The sequence below is a fragment of the Aotus nancymaae genome, unplaced genomic scaffold (genome assembly GCF_030222135.1).
Source record: "Aotus nancymaae isolate 86718 unplaced genomic scaffold, 86718_ANA_hifiasm-v0.15.2.pri h1tg000002l, whole genome shotgun sequence".
NCBI classification, from domain to species: Eukaryota; Metazoa; Chordata; class Mammalia; order Primates; family Aotidae; genus Aotus; species Aotus nancymaae.
Genome location: NW_026988413.1, coordinates 2,306,918 through 2,324,996, shown reverse-complemented (window position 1 = coordinate 2,324,996; position 18,079 = coordinate 2,306,918). Strand labels below are relative to the sequence as shown.

The 18,079-nt window shown below is 37.0% G+C and overlaps 1 protein-coding gene and 1 non-coding gene across 7 annotated transcripts in view; one reads left to right on the top strand and one right to left on the bottom strand.

Annotated features, from left to right (window-relative positions):
• The window catches only part of LMBR1 (limb development membrane protein 1), a 249,167-nt gene that overhangs the window by 170,695 nt on the left and 60,393 nt on the right, over positions 1-18,079 (bottom strand). The window lies entirely within an intron of this gene.
• Positions 16,155-16,300, top strand: LOC135274602 (U4 spliceosomal RNA). Its single transcript, XR_010342390.1, has one exon. It is a non-coding gene; the product is annotated as a U4 spliceosomal RNA (small nuclear RNA).

The window sequence follows — 18,079 nt, the reverse complement described above, 5'->3', positions numbered from 1 at the left end:
AAGAGGGTAGAAAGAAGTCATGGCTGTAAGCCAAAAACAACAGAGAGAGAAACAACTAAACATACTACCACATAAAAACAGTAAACATACAATGTGACTAATATAAAATTAATTATTTAAGTTGTATAGATATACATAGAGAGAGGTATGAAACAATGAGCTTATTTCAGAACGGCAGAATTTCAGATTATTTTTACCCTTTTACCTTCCTCCTTATATGTATAAATAAATTAAAGTTTCAATAATAATGACGTATTTATATAGTTAGGGGAAAAGCACTATTTCCAAAACGAATACAATAAAATGCATTCCAATAACCTTTCAAGAAAGCAATATGACAGGTATGTGTGTACTCTGATTCAATACTGTTACTCATGGGAATTTATATTACAATAAAGAACAATTCTCCACTTTTAGATAATTAGGTTACTACTACTACTACTGGCAACAAGAATAACAATCATAGCAGCTGCCACTCAAGAATTTAAGAGCACACCTCTAGGAACAAAGTAATATAACATGTAACAAAGATTTTCATCCAGGTCTCAAAAGGGTAACCAAGAGAATAACAAAGAATAATAATACAACAATAAACACCAGAGGAAATGGAAGAAACAAAGCAGTGTGAATACTCACTACCACAGTGTAAGTCCTATCTGAAAGCTAGTAGTTAAATCCTCAGTGTCTGTACTGGGAAGTCAATATACGTGTTCAATGTTGGTAAGCCAAAAAATACTACCAAGCATTATAGAAATGACTTAGAAAAACTGTAAAGAAAAATAAGAGATTGCCTATGGAAAATAGTTGGATAGGAGACTTACTCTTCTTAAGGTTTCCTATACAATCTGACAGATAGTATATAGTATATTTCTATACTATCTGATGCATGCATTAGATTTAGAAAATTATAGGTTTCTATACCCTGACACAGTAATTTTCAAGTAATTCTTTGAGATTTATCTAAGATTCCTTCACTTGGATTTTTACATTATTTGGAAAAGTAACACCAAATAAAATCTTTACATTATTGCCTTTTGCTAAATATGGTTGAGACCTATGGTTCTCAAATGTGGATAACAGTGTCGCCCCAGGAAACATGTTGCAATGTCTGGGGACAGTTCAGTTGTCACGACTAGGTGAATCGTGCTACTAGTATCTGGGGCCAGAGAACAGAGATGCTATTAAAATCCCATGATGCACAGAATAGCCCCCGACAATAAACAATAACCTGTCTAGAATGTCAACAGTGCCAAGGCTGAGAAACTGCTTTAGGTTAACTGCCAAACAGGTACAGAAGATAAGCACAGAAGTAATTACATACACAGCATAACCTGAACAGTCTATTACAAATAATACTTATTTTTTTATTGTAAGTTGCCAGAGTAGAAAATGTCAAAATTTCACTAATATATTATAATATGCAAATTTCCTTCTCTTTATAATATATATATATATATATATTTTTTCCACAAGAGATAGTACCCAGATTAAGACATACATCATTCAAAATTACTTAATGTTAAAAGAAAAAGCACTATCCCTTATTATCTCACACTCTGTGCTTTAAAAAGATTTAAACTAATTTTTGCCATGTCATCCAAAACTGTATTGAAAATTAAAACAGAACCACTTTCTAAAAGTCCTAAAATAACTCCTCTGGATTAAATCTATGCAGAAACCGGATATTAAATGAAGATTCTCAAGCAGCTGCCAAACGATGATTCCAAAGGAAGTCACCACATAGAATACAGAATACAGTTTTTGTTTGTTTTTGTTTTTTGAGACAGAGTCTCATCCTGTCACCGAGACTGAAGTGCAGTGGCGTGATCTCAGCTCATTGCAACCTCCACTTCCCAGGTTCAAGGAATTCTCCTCCCTCAGCCTCCCAAGTAGCTGGGATTACAGGCACCTGCCACCACACCCAGCTAACTTTTGTATTTTTAGTAGACATAGGATTTCACCAGGCTGGTCTCGAACTTCCAACCTCAGGTGATCCACCCACCTTGGCCTCCTAAAGTGCTGAGATTACAGGTGTGAGGCACTGCACCTGGGCCACATAGAACAAATTAAAAAAAAAAAACCCTATATACATCATATACCATACACTAAAGGTAATCCTCAAGTAAATCAAAGACATAGAGGTAAAAGATAAACCCATAAAAGATAACACAGTGGCTTCTAGCTTCCAGTCTAATATGAAAGGAGTTTGGAAGTCATCGCTCCTATCCTCATAAGAAAAACAAAACAAAAAAAAGCTGAACAAACTGAAAATCAACAACTCTTCTTAAATTCTTAAAAGAAGTAAAATTACAGGGCAAACTACTCTAAAAAGTGGAGAGACAAACGCTCTTGTACAAAAGCCTGCTGCTAGAGCCAGTACTGGTAAGAACATGTCAACTGTAATTGATGAATCACTGGAGGATCAGTGTAGAGAGAAAAACTCCAGAAGTCTAGTCTCAGGGGGACTCCCACACTTTTTTTAAAGTTTTACCTTCAGGAGTCCTATCAGGTTCTCAGAGTAAAGATTAGGGAACTGTTAAAAAAAAAATTCCTTCAAGCTTACAGCAGGAAAAGGAAAAAGTAACCATTCTGAAATATACCCAGAGCATGCTGTTCACCTCAAGAAAGGCCTGTGTGCAAGAGAAACTATTTTTACCCAGAGCCTAACCTATTTGGATTTCATCAGAGCCTAATCAACCTGAAAGAAAAGAGATACCCAGCTTTAGCCCCCTCTAGCCTTCTTCACCTAAGGAAGGAGGTCAAAAGCCAAGTAGCACCTGTGAAGGTCACAGACCAGGGGCATCAGCTCAATAAAAGACTGAGACCTAATCACAAGACTACAGAATGTTCCTCTCCCAGCACCTAACACCATACCAATCAGGCTCCAGTATAACAGGATATTACAGCTAAAAGAACTGCAAGGCTCAAATTCTATTTAAGAAGTAGTTTCTAGGGGAAAGCAAAGACAACAGAAGAGATAAAAGCAAGAGCACTAGGGGAAATTATACGCTCTGAAACCTGTAGCTACTTCAAACAGTAAGCAACCTAACTCATACACACATAAACATAAAATCTAATGTTAAAGGCCAAATAACCTCAATCCCTTTTACTTACATTGTATCCAGCTTCCCACAAAAGATTACAAAGCACGCTCAAAGGCAAAAAAACACAATCCAAAGAGACAATGAAAGCATCAGAACCAGAGATATGACAGAGATTTGGGGATTATAAGAGCCTGAATTTAAACTAATTATTAACATGCAAAGGGCTCGAATGGAAAGTAGACAACATTCAAAAATATATGTGTAATGTCAGCAAAGACATGGAAATGTTAAGAAAAAAAATTTTAGTGGGAGAAATCAAATATACTGTAACAGAAATGAAGAATGCTTTGATGAGCTCATCAGCAGACTAGACACCTGTGAAGGTCACAGACCAGGGCCCAGGCTCAACAAAAGACTGAGACCTAATCACAAGACTACAGAATATTCCCCTCTCCCCACCTCTTAACACCATATTAATTAGTCAACTAGAAGATATGTCAATAGAAACTTCCCAGACTGAAAATAGAAAAAAGTAACAATTCTGACAAGAAACAGAACAGAGAGGTATAGAACAATTACAAAAGGCATAACTTACAAAACAGGAATACCTGAAAAAGACAGACAGCAACATGTGAAATATTTCATGTAATAGCTGAGAATTTGCCAAAATTAATACAAACACCTAACAACAGATCCAGAAAGCTCACAGACCACCAAGCAATATAAATACCAAAAAATAAATAAATAAACCTGTAAGGCTGGTGCCTCCTTGGGAGCCAAATGGACATGCCCTTCTCTCTCCGTGCCTAAAAACTACGACATCATTCTGAGCGCATTGCTCAGCATTTGCCCTCTCCACGCGGGCTCCCCCTTGCCCATTTCCGCATTCCAATCTCAGCCCTGCACCTGCCAGAAATTTTAAAAAGGCCCGCTGAGAACCTGCCCTTTGGTAGCTCCCCCGTACGTCCTCGGCCAGCCCCTCGTCCGTGCTCATACGGAATGGAATGAGCATACCCAATGGAAATGCCCCTGCTTTGTTCATCTTGCCCGTCCCCAGTCTTTTATACCCAGTAGAACTACCTTGTCTTTGTTTCCCCCATAGTCAATCAGCTACCTCTACTCCCTATAAAACCCCACGCCCCAAGAAGAGAGGCGTGACTTCTCCGGCCCCTCCTGTCGGACCGTAGAACCTCACCCAGGAGCTGATTAAATTTCTTTATTCCAATAACTGGCCTCAGTTCCCTCATTTAAATCTCAGTTGCTTCATTCAAACCTCACAAAACCCATCTGTATAGGCATTATCATAGGCAAGCTGCAGAAAATCAAAGATAAAGAGAGTATCTTGAAAGAACCTACAGAAATAAAAATGCCTTACAAATAGAGAATCAAAGATAAGAATTACATGAGACTTCTCTTAGAAACAATGCAAGCAAAAAGAAAGGAGTAAAACATTTCAAATGTTAAAAGGAAATAATTAAAAATTAAAACACCAACCCAAAGTTCTGTATCCAGCAAAATGATCCTTCAAAAATAAAGGAGAAATAGAGTTTGTCAGACAAATGAAAACTGCAGGAATTTGTTGCCAATAGACTTACTTAGCAAGAATTTTTTTTCTTTTTTTTGTTTTTACTGGAGACTCAGGTGGCTTAGCAAGAAATTTTAAAAGATCTTCACAAAGGAACATGACCATAGGACAGAAACTCAAATCCATGTAAAGAAAGATCATTAGGCCAATGTCGGGCATGGTGGCTCATGCCTGTAATCCCAACACCTTGGGAGGCCAAGGCTTGTGGATCACTTGAGCCCAGGAGATCGAAATTAGCCTGCCCCAACATGAAGAAACCCCATCTCTACTAAAAATACAAAAATTGGTTGGGCATGGTGACATGTGCTTGCAATCCCAGCTACTCAAGAGGCTTGAAGCACGAGAATCACTTGAACCTGAGAGGCAGAGGTCGTGCCACTGCACTCCAGCCCAGGCGAAAGAGCAAGACTCCATCTCAAACAAAAAAGAAAAAGAAAAGATCATTAGAGAAGAAATAAGTGAAGGTAAAATAACGTCTTTTATTTTCCTTTCCTTAATCTAACAGACAACAATTTATTGAAATAATAACAGCAATAATACATTTGGTGATTACAGCTTCTAGATAAGTGAAATGAATGATAGCAAGAGGGGAATTCGGAATATTCTCTCCTAATGCACCTGCACTACTCATGAAGCAATATAGTGTTATGTGAAAGTGGAGGTAGATTGGTTGTAAATGTAAATTGTAAACTCAAGGGCGACCACTAAAAATATTTTAAAAGAAGTATAATTGATATGCTAATAGAGAAAAGAAAATACACTCATAAAATGCTCAGCTAGAACCAGAGAAGAGAGAAAAAAATACCCAAAAAACTCACAAAGAACAAGGACAATAGAAAATAGTTAAAACTATGGGAAATATTAAACCAATAATATCAACGATCACTTTAAATATGAGTGGTCTAAATATACCAACTAAAGGAGAATGAGTGGATTAAAAAAACAATATTCAACTATATGTTGTCGACAAAAAATACACTTTAAATATAAGACAGATTAAAAGTACAAGGACAGAGAAAGACAAACTATGTTAACACTAATCAAAAGAGAACTACAGTGGCTATATTAATTTCAGACAAGGCAGACTTCAGAGCAAAGAAAATTATCAGGACAAAGAGGGGCAATACATACTAATAAGGGGTCAATTTTCTAAGAAGAAATAATGAAACATCAAAATACATGAAAAAAATAGATAAAAATGTAAACAGAAATAGATGAATCTACTATTATAGTTGGAGACTACAACATCCTTCTATCAGTAATTCACAGATGTAGCAGGCAGAAAATCAGTAAGGGTATATAGCTGAACTGAAAGGCATCATCAATCAACTGGATCTAACTGATATTTATAGAACATTTCATTCAACAATAGCATAATATGCATTCTTCTCAAGCTCACATAAAAACACTCACTAAGACATACCATATTCTGGGTCATAAAGAATATCTTAATAAATATAAAACTATATAATTTCTAACAACTATGCTCTCAGATCACAATAGAATTAAACTATAAATCAGTATCTGGAAAAAAATCAATATCTGAAATATAGCTAGAAAACTTCTTGGGTATTAAACAACAAATCTCTAAACACATCATCTTTCAAAGTTTCAAAATAAATGTTAAAATATTTTGAACTAAATGAAAATGAAAATACACCTTATCAAAATGTGTGAGATGCAGCAAAAGCAGTGCTTAGAGAGAAATTTATAGCACTGAATTGCTTTAAAGAAGAAGAAATATCTAAATTGAATAAGTTTCCACACCTTAAGAAACTAGAGAAAAAAAGAGCAAAGTAATTCCAAAGTAAGCAAAAGAAAAAAAATAGTTTTTAAAAAAAGCAGAAATTAATGAAAACAGGAAATCAATTTTAAAAATCCTCAAAATCAAAAGCTGGTTCATTGAAAAGAGAAAAACATAAATTACTAATACTTGAAAATGGAAAAGGAGCTATTACTCCTGTTTCAACAGACACTAAAAAAAAAAAAAACAAAAAACTACAGAAATATTACAAACTCCATGCCCACAAATTTGAAAACTCAGATGAGCAAATACCTTCAAAGACACAATCTACCAAAATTACAAGTCAAACAAATCGTATTACTAGTTCTGTATGTATTAAAGAAACTGAATCAACAATTATCTTCCAATCACCAGTCCCAGATGGTTTCACTGTTAAATTCTGCCAAATTTAAGGAAGAAGTGATACCAATTCCACAAAATACGTTACATATGATAGAAGCAGAGGGAATACTTTCTAACACACTCTATGAGGTCAACATTACCCTAGTACCAAAATCAGATAAAGGTACTGAATTAAAGGAAAACTACAGACAAATCTCTCATGAGCGCACATGCGAAGTTCCTCAACAAAATATCAGCAAACCGAATCCAACAGTATATAAAAAGAATTATACACCATAATCAAGTGAGAATTATCTGGTTATATAAACGTGATTTAACATTCAAAAATCAATTAATGGAATCCATCACACCAGAAGGCTAAAGATAAAGCATATCCTATCAATAGATGCAGGAAAAGTATCTGACAAAAATCCAACAGCCATTCATGATCAAGACTCTCAGAAAACTGGGAATAAAGAGAAACATTCTCAACTTGATAAAGAACATCTACAAAAACCCTACGGCTAACATCACACTTAATGATAAAAAAAACTAGAATCTTTCTCCCGAGATTGGAATCAAGGCAAAGATATCTCCTCTCAACCCTCCTATTCAGTATCATACTGAAGGTCCTAGCTAATAAGACAAGAAAAGGAAATAAAAGGAATACTTATTTGAAAGAAAGAAATAAAACTATCTTTTTCTCAGATGACAAGATCATTTACGTAGAAAATCCTAAAGAATCAACAAAAATTCCTGGCACTAATAAGCAAGGATGCAGGATAAAAAGTTAATGTCTAAAAATCAACAACTTTCCTATATACAAGCAATTAACAACTGGAATTCGAAATAAAAAAAAAAACAAAATACCATTTACATTAGTAGCCGCAAAAAAGAATTACTTAAATACAAAACTGATTTTTAAAAAATCTAAATTAATGGAGAGATATTCTACATTCACAGAAGGAAGATTTACTGTTGTTAACATGTCAGTTCTACCAAACATACTCTATAGATTCATACAACCCCAATCAAAATCCCAGTAAGTTATTTTCTGAATATCAAGAAAATAATTGTAAAACTATATGGAAAGGCAAAAGACTTAGAATAGGCAACATAATACTGAAGAAGAAACAATATTGGAGGTCTGACATTACCTGACTTCAAGAGACTTAAAGACCTACAATAATCAAGACTGTCATTTTGGTGAAAAGAATAGAAAAAGATCAATGAACCAGAATAGAAAGTTCATAAATAAACCCACAAAATATGGTCAATTGATCTTTGTCAAAGAAGCAATGGAGACAGAATAGTCTATTCAACAAATGGGCTAGAACTGAATATCCACATACAAGAAAATGAATCAAGACATAGACCCTACAGCATTCACAAAATTAACTCAAAATGGATTGCATTCGTTTGTTTTCACATTGCTGATAACGACATACTGAAAACTGGGCAATTTACAAAGAGGTTTAAACTTACAGTTCCACATGGCTGGGAAGGCCTCACAATCACAGCAGTAGGCAAGGAGAAGCAAGTCACATCTTACATGGATGGCAGCAGGCAAACAGAGAGAGAGTTTGTGCAGGGAAACCCCTCTTTATAAAACCATCAGATTTCATGAGACTTATTCACTATCACAAGGACAGCACAGGAAAGACCTGCCCCCATGATTCAATTACCTCCCACTGGGTCCCTTCTATGACACATGAGAATTGTGGGAGCCACAATTCAAGATGAGACAGGGGACACAGCCAAGCCATATCTTTGCACCCCAGTTCCTCCCAAATCTAATGTCCTCATATTTCAAAACCAATCATGCCTTCCCAACAATCTCCAAATATCTTAATTCACTTCAGCATTAACTCAAAAGTCCACAGTCCAAAGTCTCATCTGAGACAAGGCAAGTCCCTTCTGCCTATGAGCCTGTAAAATTAAAAGCAAGTTAGTTACTTCCTAGACACAATGAGGGTACAAGCACTGGGTAAATACAGCCATTCCAAATGGGAGAAACTGGCCAAAGCAAAGGAGTTACAGGCCCCATGCAGTCCAAAGTCCAGCAAGGTAGTTAAATCTGAAAGCTCCAAAATGATCTCCTTTGACTCCAAGTCTCACATCCTGGTCACGCTGACACAAAAGGTGGGCTCCCACTGCCTTGGGCAGCCTTGCCCCCGTGGCTTTGCAGGGGACAGCCTCCCTCCTCCTGGATGCTTTCACCAGCTGATGTTGAGTATCTGCAGCTTTTTCAGGCACATGGCTCAAGCTGTCAGCAGACCTACCACTCTTGGGTCTGGAGGACAGTGGTTCTTCTCACAGCTCCAGTAGGTGGCGTCCCAGTAGAAACTCTGTGTGAGGGCTCTGCTCCCACATTCCCTTCCTCACTGCCCTAGCAGAGCTTCTCCATGAGGACCCAGCCCCTGCAGCAAACTTCTGTCCAGGTATGCAGGCATCTCCATACATACATCCTCTGAAATCTACGCAGAGGTTCCCAAACCTCAATTCTTGACTTCTGTGCACCCACAGGCTCAACAAAACGTGGAAGCTGCCAAGGCTTGGGGTTTCCACCCTCTGAAGCAACAGACCCAGCTGTTGTTTGGCCCCTTTTAGCCACAGCTGGAGCAGCTGGGACACAGGGCACAAAGTCCTGAGGCTGCACAGAGCCCGGGGGCTGGGCGGGGGGGGGGGGGGGGCGTCTGGGCACTGCCCAAAAAACTATTTTTTGTCCTAAACCTTGCAACTTGTGATGGGAGGGACTGCTGCAAAGGTCTCTGACGTGCCCTGGAGACATTCTCCCCATTGTCTTGGGGATTAACATTCAGCTCCTCACTACTTATGCAAATTTCTGCAGCCAGCTTGAATTTCTCCTCAGACAACGAGATTTTCTTTTCTATTGCATTGTTAGCTTGCAAATTTTCCAAACTTTTATGCTTTGTTTCATTGTCAGCTTGCAAATTTTCCAAACTTTTATGCTGTTTCCCTTTTAAACCTGAATGCCTTTAAAAGGACCCAAGTTACCTCTTGAATGCTTTGCTGCTTAGAAATTTCTTCCACCAGATACGCTAAATCATCTCCCTCAAGTTCAAAGTTCCACAAATCTCTAGGGCAGGAGTAAAATGCCACCAGTCTCTTTTCTAAAACATAACAAGAGTCACCTTTGCTCTAGTTCCCAACAAGTTCCTCATCTTAATCTGAGACCACCTCAGCCTGGACTTTATTGTCCATATCATTATCCACGTTTTTGTCAAAGCCATTCAACAAGTCTCTAGAGAGATCCAAACTTCCCCACATTTTCCTGTCTTCTTCTGAGCCCTCCAAACTGTTCCAGCCTCTGCCTGCTACCCAGTTCCAAAGTCACTTCCACATTTTCAGGCATCTTCAGCATCGCCCCACTCTCCTGGTATGAATTTACTGTATTAGTCTGTTTTCAGGCTGCTGATAATGACATACTGAAAATGTCTTTATAAATACTTAACACACTTTTTCTAAGGCACTGTACTAATTCATACTCATACCAGCAATGGATGAGAGCTGTGGTTGCTTCCCATCCTTACCAGAACTTGGTATTTTCTTTTATAAAAAATTTTATTTTGGCTATTCTCTAACTTAATTTTTCTCCTTCTAAAATAAATACATTCAGTATATTTGCCATTGCAGCAGGCTATATACAGGATTAACAAGGCAGGAACTTTTTAATTTTACTATGAAGCAAAAGTATTAATAAGTGTTATTAATAGCTAGAGAAGGCCAGGTGTGGTGGCCTATGCCTGTAATCCCAGGATTTTGGGAGGCCAAGATGGGTGGATCACTTGAGAGCAGAAGTTCAAGACCAACCAAGCCAACATGGCAAAATCCTGTCTCTACTAAAAATACAGAAAAAAATTAGCCAGGCATGGTGGCAGCACCTGTAGTCCCAGCTACTGAGGAGGCTGAGGCACAAGAATCACTTGTACCTGGGAAGCGGAGGTTGCAGTGAGCAGAGATCACACCACTGCACTCCAGCCTAGGCAAGAGCAAGACTGTCTCAAAAAAAAAAAAAAAAAAAAGCTGCTGAAAAGAAAATCAGTATCATTTACAAAGCTCTTCTAACCAAGTGCCTCCAAAAGGAGTTTGTTTCACAATCTTAACTCTTGTTTATAAACATAATTAGAACCAGTTGTAATAATCTGCATTGGTTTTGTCAAATTACTGCACTTTAAGTAACAGCAGCCTGTACGATAATTATGTCAGTGAAAAAATGCCTTATCACCTTATTCAAATGTCACTCTATAAACTATTAATATGTTTCAAACAATAAACTTATGATGATATATTTTTAAATTCATTCACATTGCATGCCTTGAAGGATGAAGATAGGGTTCATAGGAGGTTACGAATGAAGACTCAACAAATGTTAAATAAGGCAAAGAAAAGAGGTTTTAACAGAAAATAACATATTTTCATATGCCTCTATAAACTTGGAATAAAACCAAACAGAAATCCTAACTCCTGATTTGTGCTCTAAAAATCAAAGAAGATGTCTTAATTTTCTAAACACTAGCAATAAGCAATCTGAAAATAAAATTTAAAAAGCAATTCCATTTCAGCCAGGCAGAGTGGTTCATTCCTATAACCCCAGAACTTTGGGAGGTCAAGGCAGGAGGATCACTTGAGCTCAGGAGTTCAAGACCAGCCTGAGCAACATAGCGAGATGCCATTTCTACAAAAAATATAAAACTTAGCTGGGTGTGGAGGTTCATGCCTGTAGTCCCAGCTACTATGGAAGCTGAGGTGAAATGATCACTTGAGCCCGGGGGGTTGAGGCTGCAGTGAGCCATGATCATGCCACTGCACTGCAAGCACAGAACAAAGTGAGACCCTATCTTAAAAAGAAAAAAAAAATTCAAATAGCATCAAGAATAATAAAATGCTTAGGAATAAATTTAACAAAAGAGGAGTAAAATTTGTACTATGAAAGCCACAAACTATTACTGAAAGACATTAAAGAATTTCTGAATATAGAAAGACATCACATGTTCATGGATTGGAGAATGTAATATTGATGGGATAATACTTCCCAAATTGATCTACAAACTCAATATAATTGCTATCAAAATTCTAGTTCCTACTTTCTTACAGAAATTGACAGGTTTATCCTAAATTCACATGAAAATGGAATGGATCCAGAAAAATCAGAAAACTGTGGGAAAAAACAGCCAACGTGGAGGATTCACACTTCCCCAATTTTAAACTTACTACAAAGCTGCACTTATCAAGACAGCGTAGTACTAGCATAAGGATAGATATATAAACCAAAGGAACAGAATTAAGTGTCTAAAAACAAATCCTTACATTTATGTCCAATTGATTTTCAATGAGAATGTCAAGATAATTCAATTGAGGGCACGGGAGAAATCGCCTTCATAACTTATCATGCTGAACAACCGGATGTCTATATGCAAAAGAAGGGAGATGGGACCCCTTCTTACATCACACACAAGAAATAACTAAAAATGGAACACAGATCTAAACAAAAGAGCTAAACCTATAAAATTATTGGAAAAAGGTACAGAAGTAAATCTACGTGGCCTGAGGTTGTCAAGGTCTTCTTGCACATGACATTAAAACCACAAAAGACAAAAAAATAGAGAGAAAATGAATGTCAACCAAATTTAAAACTTTTGTCCTACACTCAAGAAAGTCAAAAGATGACCCACAGAATAGAAAATATTTGCAAGTCATATGTCTGATAAGGAACTTATGTCTAGATTATCTCAACCTAAAATAATGACAAAGAAAAAAACTCTTCAAAAGAAAATTTTATTTGGGAGAGACAGGTGATTGCAATCCAGGATATATTTGCTATAACAGATCAAAGGCATATCCAGATAGGATGAAGGAAGGCAAAACTTCTAAAGGCAAAGAGGAGAGGTCTACATAAGCTATTGTGAAACAAAAATTATTAGTTACAGGGGCCAGGTGTAGATGCTGGTGCTAATTGATTGCTGGAGACAACCATTGCTATTCACCGAGCCTCAATTGTCTTTAAAGGGATTTCAAAGATAAATTCTGAACATCAGACTCTCACATCTATTTTTCCCAAAATGCCTTAAGTTTCTTAAATTATCTTACTACTAAGGTGTTCAGGAAATTAACCTTTTATATAGATGGATTAATTATAGTTGCACTATTATAGATGGATATAATTGTATTATATATATATATAGATGGATATAACATATGGATATTATAGATGCACTATTATAGATGGATATAATATCCAAAACCCTAAGATAATCATGAATTAATACCTACAAATATCTACTACAGACATGTGAAGAAGGAAAGAAAAGTTTAAGGCTCTTGGAAACTTTATATTCTATCTTATTGCATAACTTCTGCTTGGAAACAAAAGGAAGACTAACACCAGAAATCATGCTGAAAGACCAGAACATCCAGCCAGGCACAGTGGCTCACACCTGTAATCCCAGTACTTTGGGAGGCCGAGGCGGGTGGATCATCTGAGGTCGGGAGTTCAAGACCAGCCTGACCAACATGGAGAAACCCCAACTCTATTAAAAATACAAAAACTTAGCCAGACATGGTGGTGCACGTCTGTAAGATCCCAGCTACTCAGAAGGCTGAGACAGGACAATCGCTTGAACCCGGGAGGCAGAAGTTGCAGCAAGCCGAGAACATGCCATTGTACTCCAGCCTGGACAACAAGAGCAAAACTCTGTCTCAAAAGAAAAAAGACCAGAACATCCTTTGGATGTATAATCTCTCAGGTGATATACTTCCAACTGTAATTTCACAAGGAAAGAATATAACATACATACAGAAGTTACCCAAAGGAAAAAAGAGAAAAGAATCAAACCCCATCAATACAAAAAACCAGCAAAACCCAAAGGTAGACAGCAAGAAAGGGTAAGATGACAAACAAAAAAACTTTAAGACTAACAAAAAACAACAAAAAGGCAATAGTAAAATCCTTCCCTATCAATAATTACTTTAAATGTAAATAGATTAAATTCTAGTAAAATGTTGAATAGATTTTTTTTTAAAGTCCAACTATGTGCTATCTTTAGATTTAAGGACACTCATAGGCTGAAAGTAAAGAGAGAATTAAATATTCCATGCAAAGGTAATCAGGAAAGAGCAGAGGTAGCTATACTTACATCAGACAAAAACCGTCACATGAAACACAAAGACATTCACCATTTCTCAATATAAAAAGGACAAGTTTTTGTTTACAAAAGGCAGAAATAAAAAACAAAATTTAAATAAAAGACATTTTACAATGATAAAAGGATCAATCTACCAGGGAGATATGATAATTATAAGTATACATATAATTACAACAAAATCAGAGTACATAAATATATAAAGCAAACACTGACAGAACTAAAGGGAGAAATAAACAACAAGAGAATAATGATTGGAGATTTCAATATCCCATTTTCAATACCGAACAAAACATCCAGACAGAAGATCAATAAGAAAACAGAAGACTTCAATAACAGTATAGACCAAATGAATCTAACGACATATGCAGAACAGTCTCCTCAGTGGCAGCAAACTACACATTCTTCTCAAGCAAACAAGAATCCTTCTCCAGGAGACATCACAGAATAGGTAACAAAACAAGCCTTAGCAAATTTAAGAAGACTGAAATCATACCACGTGTATTTTCTGACTATAAAAGAATGAAAACTGAAAGATTTACAAATACATGAAAACTAAACAACACATTCTGGAACAACCACTGGGTTGAAAAAGAAGAAAAGGAAATTAGAAAATATCTCAAGACAAATAACAAAAACACAATATACCAAAACTTATGTGATGCAACAAAAGCAGCAGTAAGAAGGAACAACAAATTTCTCATAACAATAAATGCTGACATTAAAAAAAGAAGAAAAATCTCAAATAACCTCACTTTACAGCTTAAGGAACTAGAAAACTAAGACCAAAGTTAGCAGAAGGAAGGAAGTGGCAAAGATTAGAGCAGAAATAGAGGAAATAAAAAACAGAAAAACAGGGGGGGAAAAAACTCAGAGTTGCTTTTCTGAAAAGATAAAACTGACAAACCCTTAACTAGATAAGAAAAAAAGAGAAGACTCAAGATCAAATAAGACTCAAATAAGAAATGAAAAAGACATTACAACTAATGTCTCAGAAATAAAAAAGATCAGGCCAGGTGCGGTGGCTCACACCTGGAATCCCAGCACTTTGGGAGGCTAAGGAGGGAGGATCACCTAAGGTCAGGAGTTCGAGACCAGCCTGACCAACATGGAGCACCCTGTCTCTACTAAAAATACAAAATTAGCTGGGCGTTGTGGGGCATGCCTGTAATCCCAGCTACTCAGGAGGAGGCTGAGGCAGAAAAATCACTTAAACCCAGGAGGTGGAGGTTGCGGTGAGCAGAGATTGTGCCATTGCACTCCAGCCTGGGCAACAAGAGCAAAACTCCATCTCAAAAAAAGAAAAGAAATAAAAAGGATCATGAGACTACTAAAAACAACTATATATGCCAACAAACTAGATAATCTAGAAGAAATGAATAAATTCCTAGAAACATAATACCCTACCAAGACTAAATCATGAAGAAACAGAAAGTCTGAACAAACCTATAAGAAGTATGCAGAATGAATTAGTAATCAAAAACCTCCCAAAAAATAAAAGCCCAGGACCAGATGGCTTCATTGATGAATGCTACCAAACACTTAAGGAGCAATTAGCACTAATCTGTCTCAAACGCCTTCAAAAAACTGAAGTGGAGAGAACACTTTCATACATATTTTACAAAGCCAGAATTTCCCTGATACCAAAGCCAGACAAAGAAGCCAGAAGAGAAAACTAGAGGCCAATATCCCTGAAGAATACAGATACGAAAATCCTCAACAAAATGCTAGCTCACTGAATCCAACAGCACATTAAAAAGATCATAAACCATGACTAAGTGGGATTTATCCCTAGGATGCAAGAATGGCTCAATATATGAAATTCAATTATACTGCGGTATACCACATTAACAGAATAAAAGATAACAGTCATATGATCGTCCCAAAAGGCAGAAAAAGCACCCATTCATGGTAAAATCTGTCAACAAACTACAAACAAAAGGAAATTATCTCAATGTAATAAAGTCCATGTATGAAAAACCCACAGCTATCCTACTTAATTGTGAAAAACTAAAAGCTTTCCCACTGAGATCAGGCAAAAGGCAGAGATGTCCACTCTTACAACTTTTATTCAACACAGCACTAGAAGTCCTACCTAAAGCAATTAGGCAAGAAAATAAAATAAAAGGCATTCAAATCAGAAAGGAAGAAGTAAAACTGTTCATTTGCAGAAAACATAATATTAGATATAAAAAACCATTTAACAGCTTTTTAAAACTGTTAGAACTAATAAATTTAGCTTTGTACAGAGGCTACGATACTTTGTAGCCAGTCAGGGTTATATGAAATGTGATTATTGCTAATGGAAAACTTTTCCTGATACCCTGCCATGCTGACTTGCAATATAGTCAGCACTGGTAATTTTTGATAGTCTCTATGGAGACTGAATTTTAAAGAAAAAAAAAAAAAACTAATAAATTCAATAATGTTGCAGGATAGAAAATCAACATCCACTAAGAAACTATCTAAAAAGGAAATTAGTAAAACAATCTCATTTACAATTGCACCAAAAAAGAATAAATTACCTAAGAATAAACTTGCTATAAAACATCGATGAAAGAAATTAAAGGCTGGATTTGGAGGAAAAATGGTGGATGGGAGGCAGGACTAGATTGCAGCTCCCACTCAGACAGCCAGCGGATGGTTCACATCACAGGACTCTGTGCAGAGTACGAGCCCTGCCTGGTAGACCTGCTGTGGCTATATCCAGAAGAGAGGTAACAATCACTATAGCTCGGCTAGCAGGAAGCGACATCCTTAGGAAAAGGGGGAGAGTACTACATCTGTGGAACACCCTGTGGGACAAAAGAGTCTAAACAGCAACCTTGAGCTGTAGGCCTTCCCTACCCAAATGACACAGCCTACCCAAACGAGAAGGAACCAGAAAAACAATTCTGGTAATACGACAAAACAAGGTTCTTTAACATCTCAAAATATATATATATATATATCACACTGGCTAACCAGCAACAGATCCAATTCAAGAAGAAATCCCTGATTTACCTGAAAAAGAATTCAGAAGATCAGTTATTAAGCTAATCAAAAAGGTACCAGAGAAAGGTAAAGTTCAATTTAAGAAAATCAAAAAACCGACACAAGAAATGAGGAAAGAAATCTTCAGTGAAACAGACAGCATAACTAAAAAACAATCAAAACTTCAGAAAATAAAGGACACACTTAGAGAAATGCAAAATTTTCTGGAAGGTCTCAGCAACAGAATTGAACAAGCAAAAGAAAGAACTTCAGACCTCGAAGACAAGCTTTTTGAATTAACCCAAGCCAATAAAGACAAAGAAAAAAGAATAAGAATGAATTAAGACAAAGAAAATAAGAAAAAAATGAATGTCTCCAAGAAGTCTGGGATTATCTTAAGTGACCAAACCTAAGAATAACTGCCATTTCTCAGAAAGAAGAGAAATATAAAAGTTTGGAAAACATATTTGGGGGAATAATCAAGGAAAACTTCCCTGGTTTTGCTAGAGACTTAGACATCCAAATACTAGAAGCTCAAAGAACACCTGGGGAATTAATCACAAAAAGATCATCTCCTAGGCACACTGTCATCAGATTATTTAAAGTCAAGATGAAGGAAAAAATCTTAAGAGCTGTGAGGCAAAAGCACCACATAACCTACAAAGAAAAACCTCGGGAGCCGCGATGGCTCCGGCGAGATGTCCTGGTGCTTGAGGAGGCGAGGCTATGAGTTCGATGCCAAGCTGGGCAATATGAGAACCTCTCATTCATTTAAAAAAAAAAAAAATTTGGCCGGGCGCAGTGGCCCAAGCCTGTAATCCCAGCACTTTGGGAGGCCGAGGCGGGTGGATCACGAGGTCAAGAGATCGAGACCATCCTGGTCAACATGGTGAAACCCCGTCTCTACTAATACAAAAAATTAGCTGGGCATGGTGGCGCATGCCTGTAATCCCAGCTACTCAGGAGGCTGAGGCAGGAGAATTGCCTGAACCCAGGAGGCAGAGGTTGCGGTGAGCCGAGATCGCGCCATTGCACTCCTGCCTGGGTAACAAGAGCGAAACTCCGTCTCAAAAAAAAAAAAAAGAAAAACCTATCAGATTAACAGCAGATTTCTCAGCAGAAACCCTACAAGCTAGAAGGGATTGGGGCCCTATCTTCAGCCTCATTAAACAAAACAATTATCAGCCAA